The sequence below is a fragment of the Chiloscyllium plagiosum genome, chromosome 18 (genome assembly GCF_004010195.1).
Source record: "Chiloscyllium plagiosum isolate BGI_BamShark_2017 chromosome 18, ASM401019v2, whole genome shotgun sequence".
Lineage (NCBI taxonomy): Eukaryota > Metazoa > Chordata > Chondrichthyes > Orectolobiformes > Hemiscylliidae > Chiloscyllium > Chiloscyllium plagiosum.
Window position 1 is genome coordinate 22,835,793 of NC_057727.1, and position 18,167 is coordinate 22,853,959.

An 18,167-nucleotide genomic window follows, 5' to 3' on the forward strand; every position below is an offset into this window, starting at 1 on the left:
CTTATCTTGTCCAAGACCCCAAAGAATCCTTCCACATCTGTCAGAAATTTACCTGTACTTCCACACACGGTCATTTACTGTATCCCTTGCACTCAATGTGGTCTCCTCTGCATCGGAGAGACAGGGTGCCAACTTGCGGATCATTTCAGAGAACATCTGTGATACCTGCACCAACCAACCCCACCGCTCCGTGGCTGAACATTTTAACTCCCCCTCCCACTCCACCAAGGGCATGCAGGTCCTAGGCCTCATCTTCCGCCAAACCCTAACCACCGACACCTGGAGGAAGAAAGCCTTATCTTCCACCTTGGGATGCTGCAACAACACAGGATCAATGTGGATTTCACCAGTTTCCTCATTTCTCCTCCCCCCACCTTACCCCAGTCGCAAGCCTCCTACTCGACATCGCCCTCTTGACCTGTCCATTTTCTTTCCCACCTATCCGCTCTGCCTTCCTCTCTGACCTATCTCTTTAATCCCCACTTTCATCTACCTATCGTATTCCCAGCTACCTTCCCCCAGCCCAACCCCTCCCCATTTTCTCTTAGGGCCCCAGCCCACAAGTCTCATTTCTGATGAAAGGCTTATGCCCGAACCATCGATTTTCCTGCTGCTCGGATGCTGCCTGACCTGCTGTGCTTTTCCAGCACCACACTCTCAACTCTGATCTCCAGCATCTGCAGTCCTCACTTTCTCCACAATGAGTTTACACTAAGTTTAATACAGAGCACCAGGAGCTGATGTCTCTCTCTCTCTCTTTCTCTCTGCAACAGCAAGAGCTAGTGTCTCTCTTTCTCACTCCCTCTGTTTCCTTTCCTTTTTTAATTTTCTCAAAATTTCTGTCAATTGTTTTATGCGATCACAATTGAAGGTGACATCAGGTGGAAATGGCTTCTCACTTCTTTGTGTCCATTTCACCCATTTGTTGACAAAGTTTTGTTTTGGAATCAGGCCCCTAATAAACATACATGAATGGTAAAGGTGTTCCCTTCTGAGGGTTCACCTCTTGAGAAATGGGGTTATTCCCCATTGTTTTGACAACACGCACACACACCGTTAATCCTTATTTCCCTAACTCATGATTCTAAGATTCTTTTCTCCTCTGTCCACCTCATTGTGGATTCTGAGGTTTGACCTATAAGGCTGGCCAATTGATGCTGGCCCGGTTTCCTTGGTCCTAAGAGCCAATTTCATAGTTCATCCAGGGCGTGGAATGGGTCCCATTCCCTGTTTTCATCTGTTTAATAATGAATGGCTGTCTGTCATATACTGGTTAATCAGAGAACCCAGGGGTCCCTATTGATCTTCCTATCCTGCCATAATAAATGATAGGTTTATAGAAACGATCTCCATTGATCTCTCGACTGCGTTTAACCCACTGGCCACGTTTTATTCGTGTTTTCCCACCGGTCGCATCTATCTTGGGGATCTCCATGATCTCCCGACTGCATGTAACCCACCGGACACCTTCTATTTGTGCTTTCCCTGGCCACGCCTCACTTGGGGTCGTCCCTATCAGAGTCCGGTGATAACTAAATGGGGAGTGATCAAATCCCCACATCCCACTTTACCGTTTCCTTGGCAGGTTCACAACAATCACAATGATAGCTAAGTATCACATCACAGGTATCCTTTTTTCAGCCTGCTCTCCTACTTTAGAGTCCTGGCTTTCACGTGGGGGATCTCCCCTGTTAACTACAGCTCAGGCTAGGTGCTCAAGCAAGGATACCACTGTGTCCATCTGAGCTCAACTCAGACGCCACAGAACAGACACTCTGACACTCTCTCGTGACAGATCATCAAATACTGTAGTCTAAGTCACTTAACTTTGTTCAGTGTCCTTCTCCAGTGGCCGGGCAGTGGCTATTTGCCCGGTCCAGTAGACAGGACCCTGCTCACAAGATAAGCATAAAAAGCTTATCTTGCCTGCTCCTGCAAAGTAACACTGGTCAGCTCTTTAGTAATTATTAGTCAAATATCCCAACATTATACTACAAATTTAGTCAGCAATCCCAGCATGCTGTGCTTCACACTAATAGTATTAGGTCCAAACCAGTGCAACTAGGGAAATGAAGAATAATGGCAATAAACCAGAGCATATAGATACACAAGGCCAGAGACGTCAGAAGAGTTATAACAGATTACAACGTTAAACAGGGGTAAAGGCACAAAAAGAATGAAGCATAATTTCAAGTGTTTTTGCATTAGCACTGTTGAAGAACTAGGAGCTAATTTAGATCAGCTTGGAAAATATATAATAGGGTAGTGATGTGGGTGTAGGATGGGATATAAGCAACATCGAGCTATGAACGGGATGTGGTAACTGGAAGGTTTAGACATTATACAGCTTTTCTATAAGGATAGTTCATTACATTTTACATTTTGTATGTTTGCGGGGTTAGGAAGAATAGTATTTTGTCTGTCAAGGTGGAGTTATGACGTGATAAATCCATCACATCTTTAAATGGAAGAACACATCTTCTAGTCTGACACCACTATGGTTCCTGAGTATTGGTTTTTTTGGTTGCTATGTAACAGGAAACTGACTCCACTTCTACTGAAATTCAGGCCTTACATGACACTTGATATGATCACCTCATTCCTCAGTCCCAACCTCCACACCTCATTTGATAAAGCCAATTTTAATCCTGTTCAATCTGTACAAAAATTGCTTTCATGAAACGAATAAAATGTAACAAATTTGCATTTTAAACATTATGTAACAATGGACTATTTTGATTTTGTGAGCGTATTAGAGCCTAATATAAATATACAGCTGACTTTAAACATCAGTTGTATGCTATAAAAATAGTTCCAGCTGTAACCATAGCAACAGTCACAGCTTCTGGCTATGGTTTGTTCATCTGAGTAGGTTATGAAGTCTGCCTTAGGATTTTTAGATATAAATTTCCTGAGTTAGGAGTTTTTATGCAGCTCTTACATCCTATTGTTAATCCAACATAAAGGTGCAGAACTAAGACCATCCACAAAATATTTCCATCTGTTTTTTAATCATAAAAACAAAACTGCATGTTTAATTTCATTTGCTGGCTCAAGGGAAGCATAAAAGCTGTGCATTGATTGGTGATTTTCTGTCAGGGCCCTAATCTATTTGTATTTCATTTCCTCGTTTGATTGACAGCAATTAAGAAAATGACACAAATGATTGTTAACCCTTCCTTTGCCAAATAGGATCAATTGCCTCAAATTAACGTTGAATTCTGTGCCAAAAGACACCGGCTGGCAGGTTGACAATGGGAAACACCACCTTCTGATGCAGGTGTCTCCAGGCTGGACTCTACTGACCTTCCACAAAAGCACAGGAGGTAATACTTGTGGAATTATAAACTAATGTAAAATATCGTTGATCATTTTCATCAACATAGTAGTCTTTCATAAGCTGAGGTCAGCTTTTATAACTGTTCTGTTAAACTTTGAAGCTGCTACCCAGTACTGTTAATGGATTTCAACATTCAACATTTTTCACTTTCTACTCCCTATTTTTTGAACCTTGATGTTTTTGGCTTCTTGGTCTTCCATTTTCCAATCCAATTCAAGTCAATTAAAAGCATACAAATGTATATTTGCATTCCGAATCAATCCTGCGCAAACTTATGCAACTGTTTATTTTCTAAAGTGTCTAATATTTAGCTTCTTTCTTACTGGAAATTGTCGCACTGAAAATGATAAAAAGTGACTTGATTGTAGTCAACAATCAATACTGCGAGGTTTCACAACAAGCTTTTCAGAAAAAAATCACTGATAAAACTTCATAGTTACCAGGCTTGTTTCCATTGGCATCCCTCAAAACTTGCTTATCTTTCAGCCAATGCCTCATCAACAGACAGCGCTGACAAAGAACCTTGAGTAAAGGCATATTTATACTACATTACATTTGGTTGAAAGCTGTAACTCAATGGAAATTTAAGATTAATCGGTGGTAAGAGAGTTAGGTGGACTCAGTAATGAATTTTGGTCATCTGAATCATTTTATATTCACCCTTTAAAATGTCAGATTATTTCATCTTTCAAAACTCTAGGGAAACCATTTAATTGTAAGTGTAATTTCTCCACGTTACCAGAAGAACTCTATTGGCGAAATGGAGATTTTGCTAAGGCAAACACATTGCTCAGCATGTTGCAGAATTTAGCAAGGGAATAATGGGAGTGTGGTTAAAAATAAGATCTACTATTCAGCCACAGACTTTTTTTTAAAATGGAGCTATTGAGAAAAAGATAGTGGTCAAAATAGTTTGGAATAATTTGATTGGTTTGCTTCTGTGTATTTTTTAAGCTTTCATCACTGTTTTAAATTGTTGACTTCCCATTTGTTGCAATGAGGAATTTAAATCAGGGAATGAGATAGGAAGTGAGACGCAATTGGTTACGAATATAAGATGGATATATAGTTGTTTAAAGTTTGTTAAACTTGTCTTAATACGTATGGAAAACTCATTGTTTGTTTACAAAATATCTCATAAAAAGGCTTCGTATTCCTGGCTCTGTGCCAGAAGCTTAGCATTTGAGTTCCACTTGCCCTGGAGATTGGTCGTAACAGGTCAATTTAAATTACTCAGAATGTTTTCCAAATCATTTAAATGATTTGAGAAAGTTTTTTTTAAATACAACATTAGACAAATACAATACAATTAAGTTTACTTTGCAATTGTGGCAGAAGTTGCAGTCTTGCAGTGATTGCAAGGAATTTTAATTGACTTTTGAATTACTTAGCGACTAACAATTGGCTACGTATTGTGTTATTATTCTCAACAGTAATTCAGTGCGGATGATTTAAAGCATTTGTTTAATGAGTTCACTTTTTTTTCACTGTTTCATAATTAATACTAAGCACTGTGACTGTTTAATATATAATACTGCTAAACCAGCTATGTGTAATGTATTAAAGTTGGGTTATTTGATGAAAAGTTTCATATACTCATACAGCATAGGAGGCAATTCACCCAATAGAGCCTTTGCTAGCCCTTTGAAAGTAGTCTCCAATTAGTGATGAAGGGGTCCAGCCCGAAACGTCGATTTTCCTGCTCCTTGGATGCTGCCTGACCTGTTGTGCTTTTCCAGCAACACACTCTCAACTCTGATCTCCAGCATATGCAGACCTCACTATCTCCTAGTCTCCAATTAATTACTTTCTTTTTAGAATCATAGAAAATTTTCAGCACAAATTGAAATCATTCACTCTTCATGTCAACACTGGCCAGAAAAAAGGACCTAATCCCATCTCCCAGCACCAGTCCGTAGCCTTGCAGTTTACAGAGCTTCAGGTGGCATACCAAGAAACTTCAAACTGAGTCAAGGGTTTCTACTCCCAACACTAAGCCAGGGCAGCAACTTCCAGACACCCACCACCATGATGAAGAGGGCTTTCCTTTTGTTCCTTCTTATGCTGTGACCAATCATCTCTAATCTCTGCCCTCTGGTAATTGTCCTCACCACAAAGGGAAACAAGTATTTCCTGTCCACTCTACCTCAATTATATCCACCTTAATTAATTCACCCCTCAGTCACCTCTGTTCTAAGATAAACACCATTCGTCTATCCAACTTTACCTCATAGATGCAATGTTAAAGCCTTGGCAACATCCTTGTAGACCACTTATGTACTCTCTACAGATGATTATGTTCTCCTTTCATGCAGTGGCCAGAACAGTACAAATCATTCCACCTCTGGCTAATACATGGATTTGGACAGTTCCAGTATTACATCCTTGTCCAATACTTGAAAGCATTCTATGTGTTTTCTTACCACCGTATCTTCCTGCCAACCACCTTCAAGGACACATGGACATGCAATCCAAGGTCTCTCATTTCATCTATTCCATCAATAAGCTGCCATTTATTATGTATTCCTTCGCTTTGTTTGCCCACCACCCCTCCCCTCAGAATTATTACCAGACAATTCCACAGACTGAATTTCAGTTGTCACTTTTCCACCCACTCAACCAAGCCATTGATGTCATTCTGGAACAGTACCTCTCACCTTCATTACACAGCCATTTCTTTTGTATTTGTAATTTGCCAATGATTCCTCCTACATTTACATACAGATCCTTAATATATGCAATAAATAGCAGGTTTATAGGAAGCCACTTTCTATTTGCAAAAACGTTCAACAGCTTGTTCTAAAGAAGAATCACATTGGACTTGAGATGTTAACTCTGATTTCTCTCCACAGTTGCTGCCAGACCTGCTGAGCTTTTCCCGCAATCCATCTGACAGAGCTTCCCTGGCATGACTTAAATTAAATTTATTTCACTTATGTTAAAGTTAAGTAAATCAAAGTTAAATAAAGCTATTTTCATACCAATTTTACACAATCCCTAACAGCAGTTACTCACCAACCAATCAATTCATAACTTCCTGTGCCATCACCGATTATAATTCCAAAGCCATTAAAGCTGCAACTGTCAGACTCCCTTACTCTCTCACTGCTGTCCTGAAGGGTAGTGCCCATATTCCTGATGAAGGGCTTTTGCCCGAAACATCGATTTTGCCTGTCCTCGGATGCTGCCTGAATTGCTGTGCTCTTCCAGCACCACTGATCCATTCTGTACTTAGTCAAACCTTCCCCGATCAAGAATTAATGCTCAGCCAATCACCTTACAGAGTTTTTTTTAAATTTTGCTGACTAGGTGGTATACATTTTATTAAGTTCACATTATTATTCCAAAAACCTTTTATGTTAAAAATATCACCATGAAGCCAGTATAATGCATACTTCACCTTAAGTTAAAGTAAAATAATGAGTAGAGAAACTAGATATCTGTGCTCTGGATTATCCAAATTTGCAGCTCTTTTGTTTATATCATTTGTAACTGTTCTTTCCTGGCCTCATGTAATTGCAAGTTATCATTGTGGCTTAGGTTTCTATCTATCTCCAGCTCAGTTGCAGGCACCTTAATTGTTTCTACTATTAGAGGAGCACCACTTACTACGTGGAGTTTGGCATTTTCATTGTTCCTGCAGCCTGTTGATATGTCAGTGCTTAGAAGTGCCCTTGGCTGAAAGGACCCATTTTCTCTCCTGACTATATGTTAGATTTCATTCTTCATTGTATCTTGTGTATATAGTGTCACAAACAGTAAGAAAGAAAACAGTTCCCTTTATGAATTCACTTTGAAGGCTTTTAGATAATTGTATCAGTCTTACATAAGAAACGGTAATGGTTAATCTATGGACCTTTTCATGAGTGAGTTGACACATGGGAGCTGGGCGAGGCACAGAATAGAGGGAGAAAGGCACAAGTGAGGCCTTAAAGCAGAGAACACTAAAAGACAAATCACTATGGATTGTTCTGATCCACCTCCTGGCATTCAGTTTACACTCACATTGCCAGAGGTCTGGAAGGCATGTCACATTCCTATAAAAATAACACACACCTTCAACGCCTCCCCCTCGCTCCCCCCCCCCCCCCCAGCCAAGTCTGCAGATCAGAAAAGCACAGCACAGGCATAGATATACCCTCGAAGCATTTTTTACGTGCAAACATGAACAGAGAAACCTTAGCCTGTCAGAGGAAACCAGCACTTTATTTTATGCACTTCACTTGCTACAGCAAGAGTAATGTAACGGGGCAATATATGAACGAACAAATCTTATCCAGGGAGTTAACTGAGCATAATATTAGCCCCAAGCTCCTATGATATAAACCAAATGCTTATTTATAGATCAATCTGTACTCTGGAATGATTTGCATCAATAAAACTTTGTATTCGATTTATCTGTGCAAAAGAGCTTCAGACAATCATGGTCTTTACAAAAGATTGGTCTACTTAGGCTGAGGATCACTTTGTATTCGGTGCTTTTGCATGGCAACATTAATTAACACTTAATTCCTGGTATACTTCACCAGCACAGCAAAGATATACATTAATACTTATTCAAATGACAAGTCTATCAATGACAGCAACTAACTAGAGTTTACAGATACTGCTGAAGGCTAATGTGATTCAGAGCACTGACAAACCTCAAACATATTAAATAATGTCAATGGAAATGCAGGAAATACAGAGTAGCGACAAAGCTGGCTACAAATACTTGGAGAGTTCCCCGAAGCAAACACAAGACCAAGAGACGTCTATTCTTGGATTTGACCTTTCAGTTTCTTGCTAGTATGAAATAATATTTTAATTCTATTCATAACGCACATTGGCTTACATTAAAATATCCAAATGAAGCTAATGAAATAGTCATTACATTTTAAGTTATAAGGAAATGTGGTTTTATGCATGTTGGAAGTGAATTGTTTATTCACTTTTATGAATTTCTTGCAGCAAAAACATAGTTAATGCAAAATACACTATTTAAACCAGAAATTTCTACTCTATTTTATTCTAACAAAAATAAAGAATTGTATACATTTTGGGCCTTTCACATTCACAGAACATCCCAAAGTGATTTCTGGCGAATGAAATATGTTTGAAGTGTATCCATTGTGGTAGTGTATGGAATGTGGCAGATATTTCACACGGGGGACATGCTTGCACACAACAATGTGACAATGATCAGATAATTTCCCTTTGTCATGTTTATTAAAGGATAAATATTGACCTGAGCACTTGTGTTGGCTTCTGTACTGTTCACAACAACACCATGAAATCCTTTATATCCATCTGAGAGAGCAGATAGAGCCTCAGTTTAACATTTCCTGCAAAAGTCAACATCTCTAACAGTGTAGCATTCCATCAATACCGTACTAGGCAGTCAGCCTTGATTACTAAGCTTGAGTTATGAAATGGGACTTGAATACTCAATCCTCTGATTCAGAGGCCAGTGCTTCATTAGTTGAACCATGGGTAGCACATATACATGCATTCGGTTCACTAATGTCCTTTAGGGAAGCAAGCTTTACCCATTTGGCCCACCGCGACTCAAAACATAGCACTCGTGTTATGAAGGTGTAAGGGGTACTGTACTTAAAGAGAGTTGAAGGACTTAGCAAGCACACAGAGTGCTGGAGAATTTACAATGTAACATTTAGTCCAGCAGCTAGCAGTACCTGGATTGCTATGCGCCAAAAATATTCAAACTCAGCCAATCAGTTTAAATTAGGCCCCAAAATATCAAACTAGGAGAAAGTGAGGACTGCAGATGGTGGAGATCAGAGCTGAAAAATGTGTTGCTGGAAAAGCGCAGCAGGTCAGAAGGGCTTATGCCCAAAACGTCGATTCTCCTGCTCGTTGGATGCTACCTGACCTGCTGCACTTTTCCAGCAACACATTTTTCATCCCCAAAATATCAAACACCAATCAAGTTTGAATTTAATATTTTGACATTATTAACACCAATGAAACAATCCAATGCTTTGTGGTATAAAACCAAAAAAAAAATGAACAGTTGGGGAAGAACTGCCAAGCCACCAGCATGTACAGACTGCCTAACAAATAGCTCTCTTAAAGGTACCTTTATCAATCAAAGACCTGTGAAACAGAAATCCCTAAGAAGATGAAGGCAGAGGAAGATAAAAAGAGAAGATTCAACAGCTGGCTGGTTTTGAAATTTGAATTTTTTTGGTAAATCTTAATTAGGGGTTTTATCGGACCAGTATTGTAGAAGAGGAAGTAAAAGATAGGTTAGAGAAAGGAGTTGTGGATAGTTGCTAGTTAATATTCTCTGTTAGACTTTAAAAAAATTAAGTTGTTACTTTTTACTTTAAATGGTGACTTTTGGGAATAGTTCTTTGCCTCTTGAATTTTAACAGATTACAGCACGGGTTAAATCATTCCTGTGTTGCAGATTTAAATTAGGGGGGGGGGGGGGGGGTTTACCCCATGTTGTAACACATGTGCTTGACTTTTAATGGCTCTCAGATTAATAAGGGATGAGCAATAAATGTTGGTCCAATCAGCATCCTATGATAAAAATAAACAAGAACTTTTATTTGTTCAGTCATGGAGTGTGTGTGTCTCTGTCTAAGCCAGCATTTATTGCCCAAAGGGCTGTTAAGTGTCAAGTACATTCCCATGTGTACGGAGTCACATGTAGGCCAGACCAGGTAAGGATGACAGAATTCCTTCCCTGAAGGACATTAATGAACCAGATGGGTTTTTTTCCCCTAATAATCAACAATGGTTTCATTGCCAGCATTAGACATTTAATTCCAGCTTTGTTATTGAAGTCAAATTCTGGGATTTGAACCCAGAATGAGCCCAGAACATTAGCTGAATTTCTGGATTAATAGTCTAGTGATACTACCACTAGGCCATTGTCTCCCTTATATTCACTATCCCTATCAAGATATTCCTTAAGTCCACAGTAATCTTATATTCCACTTTTTGAAATACACAACCCATTTCTCACACTTTACTCTCACATGTATTGGCTGTGCTTAATTGTGTAACACACACCAAAACACTCCACATAATTCAAGATCCCATTTGTAAAACCTCTTTGTTAATTGGCAGCATGAATTTCTATCTACAACAATACATTGCATACATCAAATAATGACAGTATTGGGTTTCAATTAGTGAAAACTAAAACATACAAATTTACTTTGAATTTTTAAAACAAGCAAACCAAAAATTGTTACTTACAGTCAAATAAATGTCGCATTTTTTCACATTTGCTAATTGTGTGCAATCTTGAAATACTGAAGTTACTACAAAGTTCTCTAATACCATTTTCGCACAAGGTATTTTTCCATTGCAAAAGCAATTTGATGTCTGACATCTGTCCTTTGAGACTCAGTTTATTTCGGAAATTGTAACTAGCTGTCTTAGATCACACCAAGAGCTAACTTTAATATGAAACCTACGACAGAAAAAAGTTATTAAAAAGAAATATGAGGTTTTCCAGGTTTTCCAATGAAAGCACCTTAAAGAAAGGAAGGGTTTGGTGTGAAATTGCCTTTGACAGGAAGTTTAACCTGATGCAGCAATACTTACATTATCTCCTGTAACATTAGAAACTATGCTTGGATATCATAGTATTGAAAAAGGTGGGGATCTCTGCTAGTTCTTGAGTGACAACAAAATTCTGCCTCCAAATCTCTTCTTTAATACATTTTGGCAGTTTGAAATCTGTGTATGACTGATAACAGTTAAAACTTATTACTTACGTATAAAAAAGTGCACACAAATAAGTGGGTCTCCCATGACATTGTTCAGAGAAAATAGAGAAAAAAAGAAATTGTGCAAAATTACACAAAATCTGATGTTATACAAATATGTGCAGATTTATATTTGATAAAAGAAAATACACTTAATCCTGCTCTTCTTAAAGCAGTTTATGGAAGTTGAATGATCATTTTGGCAGATTGATCAATGATCTGGAAAATGATGTTGGCTGCACAATAATTAAATTTGTCCATCTTTGAATTATGCCTTGTATTTGAATGCTGTTAATATAAGCAGTGAACCATCATCTCTTCTGAGGGAAGTAATTAATGGATTTTTTTCTTTGATCTCCAGTGAACAAAATAGAGATGGATATTAAAGGTCATTACAATAGGTTTATTTCTTCAGTGTTGTTATATAGATTTTAGTGCCCTTTTCTTTATCTGAAGATTAATTTCATCTCCTCCAAACTGTTTACCTGATATCGTGGGTTTAACGGTTGCATTTGACAGCAAGGTTTCCTTTTATTAGCAGCTAGATGAAACCCGAGTCTTGGACAGCTGTGCCTCAGTTTCTCTTGCTCTGAAATAATGCAATTATAAATCCTTTCCAAGACAAATTCTAAAGATGAACAGGTCTCTCCAATACAAATTTCTGGCTGATGAGCATTTAATCTAGGATATTTTTCTCTTTGAAGTCATGAATAATTCCTTCAGAAATGGCTGTTCATGTTTTTTATTTCCTCTGCAGAAATCTCAGTTGTACTATTATGTTGCCACTTTTATCTCGAAGAATGGGATGTAGAAAAGTCTGATCGAGATAATAAAATCAGGAAGGGTCTCGTCACAAAGTTAGTGAGAAATGGTCACTGGCTGAGGTCGTGTTAACCAAAGGACATTGAGTTAAAGTGATTAGTAAAAGAAGCAGAGGTGATGTGGAGCTTTCTATTAGGTAGCAGATGTTTGGAGTCTGGGATGGCCAAATTAGAAGTATGGAAGAGGTAGACTCAACTGTGGCTTTGAAAGGGGAACTGGATAATCACCTGAAGAGAAATGAAATTGCTTGCTATGGGAAAGAGCAGGGGGTTAAACTACCAGATTTGTCTTTCCAGAAATGTATACAGTAACCTGAATGGCAATTTTTGTGAGGAAACCATTCCATGATAAGGTTCAATTTTAATTCAGACTGACTGATGAACGTGAGGCCAAAGAGTGTCGAAAAGCATAGCAGGTCAGGCAGCATCCGAGAAGCAGGAGATCAACGTTTCGAACATAAGCTCTTCATCAGGAATGTTGGGGGAGGATCAAGGGAGCTGAGAGATAAATAGGAGGGGGGTGGGGCTGGGGAGAAGGTAGCTGGGAACGCGATAGGTAGATGAAAGTGGGGTTGAAGGTGATAGGCTGGAGAGGAGGATAGAGCAGATAGGTGGCAAGGAAGATGGACAGGTAGGACAGTTCAAGAGGGCGGTGCTGAATTGGAGAGTTGGATCTGGGATAAAGTGGGGGTAGGGGAGATGAGGAAACTTGTGAAATCGACATTTATCCCATGTGGTTGGAGTGTCCCAACCACACGAGATGAGGCCAGAGAAGCAAGGTTTGAGCTTGACCTGGCTCGTGGAGTGATGACAATATAAGTTTAACTCATAGACTCTATTATATTTAATCAGGTTTAACTCCTATGTTGAGCAGTACAGATGGCATTAAACTGGCAGATAGACTGTTAGCTGAGTATGGCAGAGGGTCCCAGATGACCTATAAGTATTGAAAGGAAGCAGTAATAGGGGTGTGATGCTTAGGATCCTACATGCCATTGTGGGGCTTCTCTGGGATCATTAATAAGTCAATTAACAATTTTAATTATATTCCTGGACCTCTTTGGCACTGTCCATCCATACAGAATTCACAACGAAGGGTCCATGTTATAATCTTATTAAATTAGTATTTTATTATAAGAACACTTTTGATCGTAAAAGACATAGGCTCACAAATGGGATGCCCAATGATTGTGAGCCTAGATTAATACCTACTGCAGGGAGATGGTGGCATAGTGGCAAGGTCATTGCTGCAGAGATCTAGGCTATGGGTACATGAATTCAAATCTTATCATGGCAGCCAACAGAATTTTATTTCAATTAATAAGTTTAAAGCTCTCCTCAGAACATGACATATCTATTAATGATTATTGTGAACATCCACCTATTTATTAATAGCCCTAAATAAAAAGAAATCTGTTGTCCACACTTTATCTGACCTTTATGTGACCTCTTCCATTAAGAAAGGGGGAGAATTTTATTTTTTTGTCACAGAGCCATGAGTCTTTGGAACTTCCTTTCCTAGTCAGCGGTAGAGCATGGTCATTGAATATTCTCAGGCAGAGGTAGCTAGATTGCTGATGGACAAGGGAAGCAAAGGTTTGTGGGTTATGTGGGAATGCATAGTTCAGGCCACAATCAAATCAAGCATGATCTTATTGAACTGTAGAACAAGCTCACAGCTCTGAATGATTTATTCCTGCTCCCATATTGGATGTGACTCAGCAGCGATGTGGTTGATCCTCTACTACCTCAAAAATGGCATGTAAAGCCAGTTATTCAAAGGACAGTTAGGGACAAAACTCTGGCCTCCAAGTAGCACTCACATCCCATCAAAGGATTAAAACAAACTCTTGAAATTAGAGTCACAGAGATGTGCAGCACGGAAACAGACCATTCGGTCTAACTCGTTCATGCCGACCAGATATCCTAAACTAACCTAACCCCAGTACTTGATCCATATCCCTCCTAAACCCTTCCTATTCGTATACCCATCCAGGTGCCTTTTAGCTGTTGTAATTGTGCCAGCCTCCACCACTTCCTCTGGCAGTTCATTCCATACACGCACTGTCCTGTGAGTGAAAAGGTTGCCCCTTAGGTCCCTTTTAAATTTTTCCCCTCTGACCCTAAACCTATGCCCTCTAGTTCTGGACTCCCCCACACCAGGGAAAAAACATTGCCTATACCCTATCCATGTCCGTCATGATTTTATAAACTTCTATAAGGTCACCCCTTAGCCTCCAATGCTCCAGGTAAAATAGCCCCAGCCTATTCAGTCTCTCCCTATAGCTCAAGCTGAACTGACTGTCTTCAAGGATTTACACTGAGCTGGCATTTGAGTACCGGTGAGCAAGCCCTGAATGTATAACTAAATGAGCAACCACAGAGCACTGTTTCTCCATGCCAGTGTATGGTGCAAACCAAGTGGGATAACTTGGGTTGTGAACTCTACATTGCTCTGAGCAGATACTAATGTCAAATCAGTAGCTGCAGTACAAAATATCCTAAAGAATAACCTATTGCAAACAAACATTGCCCCGTTGTAATTGCTCCTACAATTGGAAGAAGGTAAAATTATCCTGCAATTGATTCTCCAAACCAGCAACACTGCTGAAAGCTGATGAAAAGCTGATCACCCAAAGCTAACGCAAGGAAATGAAATAACCAAATTAAATCAAAAAGACAAATTTGCAGAAATCAAGATATTGCTACAAACACCAAGTTTGTTTGTAAATATTGCAATTGATGATCAAGACTAATGTCAGAATACGAATCCAAAGATCCAAGTATGGAAGAACAGCTAAGACCATAAGACCATGAGACATGGCAGCAGAAATAGACCATTCAGATCTGCCATTTAGTGAGATCATGGCTGATCTGATGATCCTCAGTTTCACATTCTTGCTTTTCATCCATAACCCTTGATTCCCTTAATGATTAAAAACCTGTCCATCTCAAACTTGAATATATTCAACAACCCAACCTTGAGTCCTCTGTGGTAGAAAATACCACAAATGCACTATCCTTCAAGAGAAGGAATTTCCCAACATCTGTGTTTTAAATGTGCACCCCCTTATTCTGAAATTGTGCCCTCTGGTCCTAGATGCTGTCATGAGGGGTAACACCCTTTCCCCATATACCTGCTAAGTCCCCTAAGAACCTTGTATATTTCTGTAAGGTTGCATCACATTCGTTTAAATTCCAATGAGTACAAGCCCAACCTTCTCAACTTCTCTTCATAAGACAGTCCCTTTGTTCCTGATATCAGCCTATGATCTGACTAATGCATTGTACAGTTTTAGAAAACCTCCCTACACTAACTTGAAACAAAAGTCACATTTCCATTTACCTTCCCTATTGAACTTGGATGATGGCTTTGTGTTTCATGGGCTAGAACTCCCAAATCCCTCTTTGAACACCTCCATTTTTCCTGCTGAAGATCAAAGCCTCACATTTTCCGAGATTATATTCCATCCTCATTTCCCCACTCACTTAACTTGTTGATATTCCTCTGCAGGCTCTTTGTGTCATCCTAACCATTTTCTACCCACCTAGTCTTGTATCATCTGCAAACTTTACTACAGTGCATTCATTTTCCTCCTCTAGGTCATAAATGTATATTGGAAATAATTATGGTCCCAGATTTGATCCCAGCTGTGACATACCACTAGTTACAGGCTACCATCCTAAAAAATAACCCTTATCCCAACTCTAATTTTTATTAGTTAGCGAATCCTCTTGTCTTATTATGTTGCCTGATGTATGGTAACTTATCAAACGCCTTCTGAAAAATCTAAATATATCACATCCTCTGCTTCTCCTTTGTCTATTCTACTTGTTACACCCTTTAGAAATTCTAGTAAATTAAGTCAGGCATGGTTTCCCCGTCATGAAGCCCTGCTGACTCTGCTTTATCATATTATGTATTTCAAAATGCTCTGCTATTGCATCCTTTATAATATACTCTACCATTGTTTCAATAACAAACATTAAGAACAAAGATGGTAAAAGAGGGAGAGGTGGCATTGTTGGTCAAAGACAGTATTGCAGTTGCAGAAAGGATATTTGGGGACTCATCAACTGAGGTAGTATGGGCTGAGGTTAGAAACAGGAAAGAATAGGTTTCTATAGGCTTCTGAATAGTTCCAGAGATGTAGAGGAAAGGATAGCAAAGATGATTCTCAATAGGTGTGAGAGAGACAGGGTAGTTGTCATGCGGGACTTCAACTTTCCAAATGTTGACTGGGAACACTATAGTATGAGTACTATAGATGGGTCAGTTTATGTCCAGTGTGTGCAGGAGGGCTTCCTGACACAGTATGTAGACAGGCAACAAGGGGTGAAGCCACATTAGATTTGGTACTGGGTAATGAGCCCGGCCAGGTGTTAGACTTGGAAGTCGGTGAGCACTTTGGTGATAGCGATCACAATTCTGTTATGTTTACTTTAGTGATAGAAAGGGATAGGTGTATACCACTGGGCAAGAGTTACAGCTGGGAGAAAGGCAATTACGATGTGGTTAGGCAAGATTTAGGAAGCATAGGATGGGGAAGGAAACTGCAGGGGATGGGCACATTAGAAATGTGGAGCTTATTCAAGGAAAAGCTCCGATGTGTCCTAGATAAGTATGTACCTGTCAGGCAGGGCGGAAGCTGTAGAGCGCGGGAGCCATGGTTTACGAATCTCTGGTCAAGAGGAAGAAGAAGGCTTATGTTAGGATGAGACGTGAAGGCTCAGTTAGGGCACTTGAGGGTTACAAGGTAGCCAGGAAAAACCTAAAGAGAGAGCTCAGGAGAGCCAGGAGGAGACATGAGAAGTTGTTAGTGGATAGGATCAGGGTAAACCCTAAGGTTTTCAATAGGTATTTAAGGAATAAAAGAATTACGAGTGTAAGATTAGGGCCAATCAAGGATAGAAGTGGGAAGTTGTGTGTGGAGTCAGAGGAGATAGGGAAAGCACTAAATGAATATTTTTCGACAGTATTCACTCTAGAAAATGACAATGTTGTCGAGGAGAATACTGAGATACAGGCTACTAGACTAGGTGGGATTGAGGTTCACAAGGAAGAGGTATTAGAAATCCTGCAGAGTGTGAAAATAGATAAGTCCCCTGGACCGGATGGGATTTATCCTAGGATCCTTTGGGAAGCCAGGGAGGAAATTGCTGAGCCTTTGGCATTGATCTTTAAATCGTCATTGCCTACAGGAATAGTGCCAGAAGATTGGAGGATAGCAAATCTGGTTCCCCTGTTCAAGAAGGGGAATCGAGACAACCCTGGTAATTATAGACCAGTGAGCATTACTTCAGTTGTTGCTAAAGTGTTGGAAAAGGTTATAAGAGATAGGATTTATAATCATCTAGAAAAGAATAATTTGATTAGGGATAGTCAGCACGGTTTTGTGGAGGGTAGGTCGTGCCTCACAAACCTTATTGAGTTCTTTGAGAAGGTGACCAAACAGTTAAATGAGAGTAAACCGGTTGATGTGGTGTATATGGATTTCAGCAAGGTATTTGTTAAGGTTCCCCACAGTAGGCTATTGTACAAAATGCAGAGGACTGGGATTGTGGGAGATATAGCAGTTTGGATCAGTAATTGGCTTGCTGAAAGAAGGCAGAGGGTGGTGGTTGATGGGAAATGTTCATCCTGGAGTCCAGTTACTAGTGGTGTACCGCAAGGGGCAGTGTTGGGTCCACTGCTGTTTGTCATTTTTATAAACGACCTGGATGAGGACATAGAAGGGTGGGTGGTCGGTGGAGTTGTGGATAGTGACGAAGGATGTTGTAGGTTACAGAGAGACATAAATAAGCTGCGGAGCTGGGTTGAGAGGTGGCAAACAGAGTTTAATGCGGACAAGTGTGAGGTGATTCACTTTGGTTGGAGTAACCGGAATGCGAAGTACTGGGCTAATGGTAAGATTCTTGGAAGTGTAGATGAGCAGAGAGATCTCGGTGTCCACGTACACAGATCCTTGAAAGTTGCCACCCAGGTTGACAGGGTTGTTAAGAAGGCATACAGTGTTTTAGCTTTTATTAATAGAGGGATTGAGTTCCAGAATCATGAGGTTATGCTACAGCTGTACAAAACTCTGGTGCGGCCGCACTTGGAGTATTTTGTACAGTTCTGGCCACCGCGTTATAAGAAGGATGTGGAAGCTTTGGAAAGGGTACAGAGGAGATTTACTAGGATGTTGCCTGGTATGGAGGAAAGACTGAGGGACTTGAGGCTGTTTTTGTTGGAAAGAAGAAGGTTGAGAGGTGACTTAATAGAGAATATAAGTTAAT